Here is a 7,884-nt window from a genome sequence, read left to right on the forward strand (position 1 = left end):
GACAGACATATAGAGGTAAAGTAACTCCCCAGATAATCATTACAAAATAATAATGTTTCATATGTGGCAACAATCATGCCAACAGAAAGTTATGTATGTAGAACCCATTATTAGAATTGTTCTAAAAAGGGCATTAAATCAATTGTAAGAATTAAAGTCATACCAACACACCTCTTGCAGTGATGTCACAGAGAAGAGGTGTTTGGGCAGTCAGTTTTTGGGGCTTAGCCTTCTACCTTCTTCCCCATACGGCAGATTATGCTAAAAAGCATGTAAGTGTAATTCTTCAATTTCTGTGTTTGATTTCTGCTTTATTTTCAAGAAACTTTTTGCATTAATATTTCTGTATGTCAATTTATCACCATTTTATTTAATAAGTATTGTGACTTTCTGTCAAATTAAATCCCATTTAATACCATTCTGTGTTCTTAACAAATGTGTTAAATAGGCTTGATTTTTTTTTATTATGTTACGTATATATGCAGGGAATTGTTTGGTTTACAGTAACTCTGTTTACATTAGGTTGTGATAAAATTATGGCATCAGTCAGTAAGTAGCCAAGGACTACCTAAGAGTGTCAGCTCTTGAACTAAATATTAGCTGTGACAGGACTTTGTATTTAATAGTGTAAGATATAATTTTGGGATTATAGTAATTTTCAGACAGACAGATGGTTTTATTTTGATTAACCCCTTCACACAAGCCCAGTCGGTCTTACCATGACAAACATATACACAACCAATATTATATATCATATTTTACTTATCTATGTTTCACTGTGTGTAGTCTTAAAGTGCACAGTTTAGTCAGTCTACCTCCTTCTCAGCCCTGGCTAGCTCCTGGCATGGATCTAGATGACCAGAGAGTACCCACACATGCAGGTTATTTTTATAGTCTATGTAAAGATGTTGGGACACAGGTGATGTAACTGGGTGTGTAGTGCAATTAGATGTCTCAATAATTTGGGCGCCAGACCATCTCTATGTGGCAAAATAAACTCTTTATTTACACACCTTCTACATTCTTAAACTGTTAGTTATAAATATATACAGTTCCTATATACATCTCATCTCCTCTTCCACAGTTCTTAAAGGCTACATGGACAGAATATCAATTGGGCAGTCACATTCAAAATGGTGGCTCTCTAGCTCACTCTCATCTCTTCTCTCAGTGTTCACGCACCCTTCCTCTGCTGGGGCGATATCTCTCTCCCATCCCACTCTCTCCCCCACACGTTCAGGTCCCCTCAGCTCATACCAGCCTACTGTTGCCAAGCAACATTCCCAGGGTGTCTACTCTCAGTCCTAGTGCCAGGCCACACACTCAGTCACTGGGTGGTGTGAATAACAACACCAGAGAGGGTGTTACCTTTGCTATTTTTAATTTATTTTTATAAAGAAAATGTTTATTAAAGTAATGTAAGCAGTACTGTATTCAGAAATGTTATTTGTAATTATTCTAATTTTTTTTAATGTTTCCATTCTGTAGTAAATTGCATTAATAGGGGGACTATCACCAGTTACACTTAGGGGGGAATTCAATTGACCGCAAGTTTTTTTTTTTCCCCCGCAGCATTAAAAAAAAAAAAAAAATATCACACGCTGGTTTTTAACTGCTATAGCGACCGTTTGTAGTTAACGCATTAAAACTTTGCAATTTAATTGAAAAAGAGGGAACGCTGCCCCTGCGCGTTAATCATTGGTGTTTTGCGAGTTTTTATGAGAGTGAAAGTGAGTGTTTAACACGGTCATGTATAAAAAAAAAAAAAAGGATTGGCATACATTTGATTGTATTACACAACCATTCTATCTGCAAATATCTACATTACAGTACTTTCTTTAGCATATTTTTTTATTTCACTATTTTTACTATAGAATCATCTATAGAAAAAACTCATTAGCATTAAAAATGGAATTGAATAGCGGGTAAAGTTAACCCGCTCGAAAATTATACAAAAAAAAGCGTTAAAATGAATTAACTTGCGGTCAATTGAATTCTCCCCTTAGTGCCAATTAATTGACTGGGCGAAACAAAACCAGTCCATTTTCCTATGCCAAAAATAGTTTTTTTGTCCTTTAATAAATCAACCCCTTACTGAGTTTTTAGTGTTGTCTCTTTATACTTGAGACAGCATTTTGTCATGTGTTCTGCATTTAGATTGACACACTGTTGTATTGTGTTCGGGTGCAAATCAATAAGCCGTTAATGTTATGTATAGTGACCATTCAACACAGAGTTATATTAAAGATATGCCAATTACAAACAGAATATACATACCAATTAAGTTTATTGTATCTATTGAAAAATAAAATATAATATTTTGGAAAGGCCCTGCTAGGGGACAGACGCGTGTAAGAGTAGTGCTTATTGGCACATTATTATCAACATATGTGAAAAAAGGAAAAAGGCAGCAGCCGCCAGAAAAAAAAGCATGAAATAAAAGTAAATGTTTCTCAGTCATTTCACCGTGCCTATGAGTAGCATACAGAAATATATATGGAGGTAATCTTAATACTGCCAGTTTTAGTAAAATTTTTCTTGTTCGTTAAATTAAATGGTATATGGCTTACCTGGTAATTGGTGCTATATTATCTAATACATTTCCTTACAAAATAAAATGTCTCAACAGTCTTATAAATAAAAATGTAAAAAGAAATCCTAGTGCTGGTAAGTTACCGTTATTTTGAAATCTTTATCTCCAAGCAAAACAGGAATGTGTGTTTTACCAATAAAACTGCATTTATATAATATATGAAAAAGAAAAATAGATTTGAACTCACACGGGTACAGGGGAGTGAATATTGAAGCAATATAATGTGTCATATATACCATTAACAGTAAAAGAGCACAATATGTATACTAGGACTCAGGGCCGCCATCAGGAATCGTAGGGCCCAGTACAATGAAGCAGGCAGGCAGGCCCCTCCCCCCCCCCGATAGCCATCCTCTACCCCGATGAACCAGGGCCATCTTTCCGACTGGGCATGATGAGGAGGTGCCTGGGGGCCCAGGGGGAAAGGGAGCCCAGGGAGAAAGGGGGTCCAAGGCAATGAAAAAAACCTTACTTTTTGTGGTTACGATCCGGCTCCCTCCCTGGTCCTCTCTTCCATGAAGGGGGTCAGACTTAGGCGATTGAAAGGTAAGTTAAGAGGGCCCTAATTATATATACACATATATATATATATATATATATATATATATATATATTAGTATTAGGGGAGAGGGAGGGAGAGAGAGAAATCAGGGACTGAAGGACAGCGGGCAGAGCCGTGACTGTACTTTCAGCCTTAACTCCCTCGTTTCACCAACAGGAAGTTCGCAAACTTGCGTTCCAAATGCCGAACTTCCTGTTGGTGGAACGCATGTGCGTTCCACTGCGGGAGTTAAGGCTGAAAGTACAGTCACGGCTCTGCCCGCTGTCCTTCAGTCCCGGCGTCTTCGCTGCTGTCTTCAGCCTGGCTATCACAGTGACAGCCAGGCTGAAGATAGCTGGCCCCCTGGTAAGAGTGTGCCGCCATGCCCCCTGGTGAGCCCAGGCCCGGTACAAGGGTACCCCCTGTACCACCCTGATGGCGGCCCTGCTAGGACTAGATAATGTCTCGTATAGAGAAAAAAAGTCAAATCGCAATTTGTTTTTTGTATCAGCACATTAGGGGCTGCAGCTGAGGCACCATGTCATGTGAGTTAAATGAGGCAGGATCACTGTTACTAATACTGCTCCTTGGAAATGTAATTTTAACATGTTTGTAGAAACCAAAAGAAACATTTTGCATTAACTTTTTTTTTTTCAACATCCTTAAGCAATTATGTACAACCACATTAACAAATTCACTATATTATATTAGGTCTGGATGTGATAATCTAGTGGTTCCCATTAAGGGTATTCTTCTCAACTTTAGTTCACAGCAGCCACAAGCGGACCAGATTTTAGTATGTCCCTTTTTAGCAAAGGTGAGTAAGCTAGTGGTTAGGTATAAAAAGTATTATTTTTCTCATATTAACACACCACCAGATTACTGATGCCATATGGCTTTTATTGTGGCAAAATACTTTTAGGCACTGAATTGTAATAGTTAAACAAATTATAAGGAATTAGAAACAATCTAAATGAGCAAAGTAGTGCTAGGCTATTAAATATCACAGCAGTGTTGGCACTGCTTTGAGGCATTGCAGAAGCATTCACAAAATGCTCTATTCTTGGAATAAAGTTAAGAAAATCGCACACAGCACACATAAAAGGAAACAATCAAGAAACAAAAGGAAATACATAACCAGGGATAGTTATTCGATTATAACAAGAAATAATTATAAACAAGAAACTGCAATGTACATTTTTTCACTAGTAATACATGGAAAGGGGGAATGGTGGGGGTTAGGTGGGTCAGGTGATAAGAAAAAAAAAAAAAGAAACAGGTGGGGGTGGGGTAAGTGGAAAGGGATTTAAGATGAGGGCATTGATTTGCTGAGGAAGTTTTAAGCTTCATCTTACAGATTAAAGAGTGGTTGATTTCGGTAGGAGATTCATGGGGCTCATACCTTGTGAAAGAATGCAGAGGAGCATCAGGATGTTCGTTATATGCTCCATTTGATATAGGTGCCATACAGAGAGGATGACAGGAGGTGAAGAGTCTTTCAAGAGGCTGCTCTTTGGCACTTATGATATGTCTGAGAAACTTATGAGAATGCACAGGGAAATCCGGGACAGGCAAGGGAATCAGAATATATTTAGGATCAAGTGGTTTTTGCAAACCTAAAACAGTAGAGCTATGAAGATGACTTCTAACCAAAAGGAGTGAAGTTTAGGACAGCTCCACCAGATATGCAGAAAGAGCCTGACAAGCCACAGTTCCTTTAATAGGCATCACACACATGTGGAAAGATAGTGTGATGCCTAGTGGGAACAAAATGTCATCTATGGAGTACTTTGGGAGATTAATTGAGTCCCTGCATTCATACAATCACCTGTTCCAGGTCAGAGGGAGTGGGGTGGGAGGAATCTTAAAGTTAAAAGAGTAGAAATTTCTAGGCAATCAAGTTGGGGCGATAAAGAGTCAGGCCATCTGAACTTTTAATGGAAGAGATTGTATTACATGCACACCTCTGCCTAAGACTCCAGACAAGGTGCGAATCCACCTAATCACTTTTCTCTTAAAAACGGTTGAACCCATCTAAGGGATCTAGCAGCTTTCCTAGCTAAAACTGTGTTAAGGTGAAGTACCACTGTGTATATTATTTTCTTTAATTTTCAACCGAAGGCTCATGCAAGCAAAGCAGTAAGTAAATATTATTGTTTTGGGACAGCTGAGTAAAGCTCATTACACATTTTTTTCAGTAGGAAAATGTTTGATAAACAGACCACTCAGTTCTCCTTTTACAAGGCATTATAGTTCTTTAACGTTCCCCCAAAGGCCTGTAATGCATCGGTTCTGCATCAGGCATGTGTAGATTCATGACATAGCAGGATATCTATCTAAGATAGATATTGACTAAATCTCCTATTTCTTAATTCATATACATGGTGATTTGCAAGTCTCCTAATCTTCCCACAATTTCTGTATTGTGAACTATAGAGGAAAGATAATTAAATTAATTAAAAATCTCTATGAAAATCTGCAAAAATAATTTCATTGGGTTCAGACAGTGGAGACTGAATGAAAAAAAAGTGACAGGAGTGAGATTTCCCATTCATTTCAAAGGGTGCAGGAAGGCCATAGTAGTGGACTGCTAGTTGAAATAAATGTGTAAATGCTCCATTAAGTAAATATGCTTAAAAATCAAAATACTACTGTGGAACTACAAGTACCAGTACATTCTGGGAGCCAGGGCTTGATAGAACAGTCCCACAATAGTATTTAATCGCTTTACTTCTTGTCCCAATGTTATCAATTGGGCTGAAGTTCAGTACCTTCTAAAGCTGGGTACACACTACAGCAGTGGTTCCCAAACTGTGCGCCTAAGGGTGCCTTGAACTGAAAAAGTTTGGGATCTACTGCACTAGAGGGTTTTTGTCCAATAATCGTCTCAACCAGCCGACATACGACCACTCGTTCGAAAGGTGGGCCATTGTGTGTAGTGACACGATGGTCGAAAGTCTGCCCAAATGGATGTTTGTCGCCTCATTTGGTTGGTCGTACCGTTCAATCACCTAACGATTATGTAGTGTGTATGCACTAATGCTGAGTATCTCCATAGAGTTTATAGAGTCGGGCTCTTTTCAGCTGATGTTAGCACTGAATGTCAGAGTGAATAAATGTAGAGAGTGCTGTAGAAGGAATAATTCATTTGTTCGTTCCGAGACAGAATATTTTGTTTCAGAGTCACAGAAGCTAATAATATTCGTTAGGACATGTGGATGGTTATAACGAGGCAGTTTTAATTAGTGTGAATGTGACCGTAGTAAATTAATGAATATTTGTGCTGTCATTCTCTGGACTAGAGGACCAGATAAAGGATCAGATGAAGAACACAGATCTGAAGGTAAAAACGTGTCAGTGTGTTTGCATGAATCGCCAGACTGATCGGACCTTCAGTCTTAGGTATAATCGTTTGAGATAGCACGTCGGTCGGAAAAATTCTTTGATGTGTACCCAGCTTAAGCTGATCACAAAAGGCCAGCATTAACACATTACTTGTGATTGGCTGAGCTTTTCCTCTTCATTCTATATGGTCAATACATTCACATGCTTTTTGTATCCATTAAAATGCATTGCCAATTCAAATCAAGGGGAGTAACTTAGATTTTGCTCAACAGAGTAAACTCGCCTGAAAATAATAAAATACATGATTTGTCCAGGATCTATCCAAAATCATGTACATAGACAGAATCAAATGAGGTTTGAGCAACTTGATATGTCTAGTTTAACATCTCAATGCCATGAATGATCTACCATAATGGACAGCCTAAATTTTACTTTCAAAGGTCTTGCCAGTTTAAAAAAATAAATAAATTCTTCCCATATCCATGGACACATTTGTAAACGATGTCTACAGTGTGGCACCACAAGGGGTTCCCCCGTCCCCCTTTTTTATTTTAAACTACTTCATGGAATTTGAGGATTTCAGTCACCTCACTGCACATAGGTGTTAAAAAGGAAAAAAAAAAAAAAATAGTTTCACTAAAATGCATAATACACCAAGAAAAACATGTACACACATACTGAAATTTGAACCTAATGCAACCTCTGACATACACATCTACAATACTTTTGTTAATCTATTTGTTTATTATAATTCAAGAAAGTGAAGGTACTAAACAAGTGTCCAATTGAAGGTTCTTGATATGATCATTACAGACATTCAGCTATAATTGTCTTTGCTTGTGTTTTGCATTGCTCTTGCAGTACACATAAAACCTTCCTCGCCTTTTCACCATGTAACAGTCTTTGCATCGTTTCTTGAGGACACTTTTTGTTTTGAACCCTGAGAACGGCTGTGTTGGCAGGAGGCGATTGCTGGTGAGAAACAGAGAACTTCTGAAGGCCATACTGTTCTTTGGAATAGTATACCGTATGCAGGCACTGAAAGCCATGGAACAACAATGCACAGGATTCTTGCCCAAAAATGACAGAGATTTCGACCAAGAAAACAACACACTCCTCAGTAAAAGTGATACCATTATCAAAGCTATAAAAAAAGATTAGAAAATCGTGTTAGATTACATCAGCCTCAGTTTATGAAATGTCATTGTTTGCAGCAGTTTAGATAAATAGATTTAATAAAACTGACTATTATAACCTAAAACTAAACCCTGGTAAGAATAAAGTGAAAGTCAGAGGCTGGGTGAAGATGCATTTTCAAAATGATTTTAATTTGCTATAACAGAACAGGTATAGCGATTGTACAAGTACTCAAACACAGTCACATAGGGGGGTATTCAATTGTTCC

Source organism: Mixophyes fleayi, chromosome 5 (genome assembly GCF_038048845.1).
Source record: "Mixophyes fleayi isolate aMixFle1 chromosome 5, aMixFle1.hap1, whole genome shotgun sequence".
Lineage (NCBI taxonomy): Eukaryota > Metazoa > Chordata > Amphibia > Anura > Limnodynastidae > Mixophyes > Mixophyes fleayi.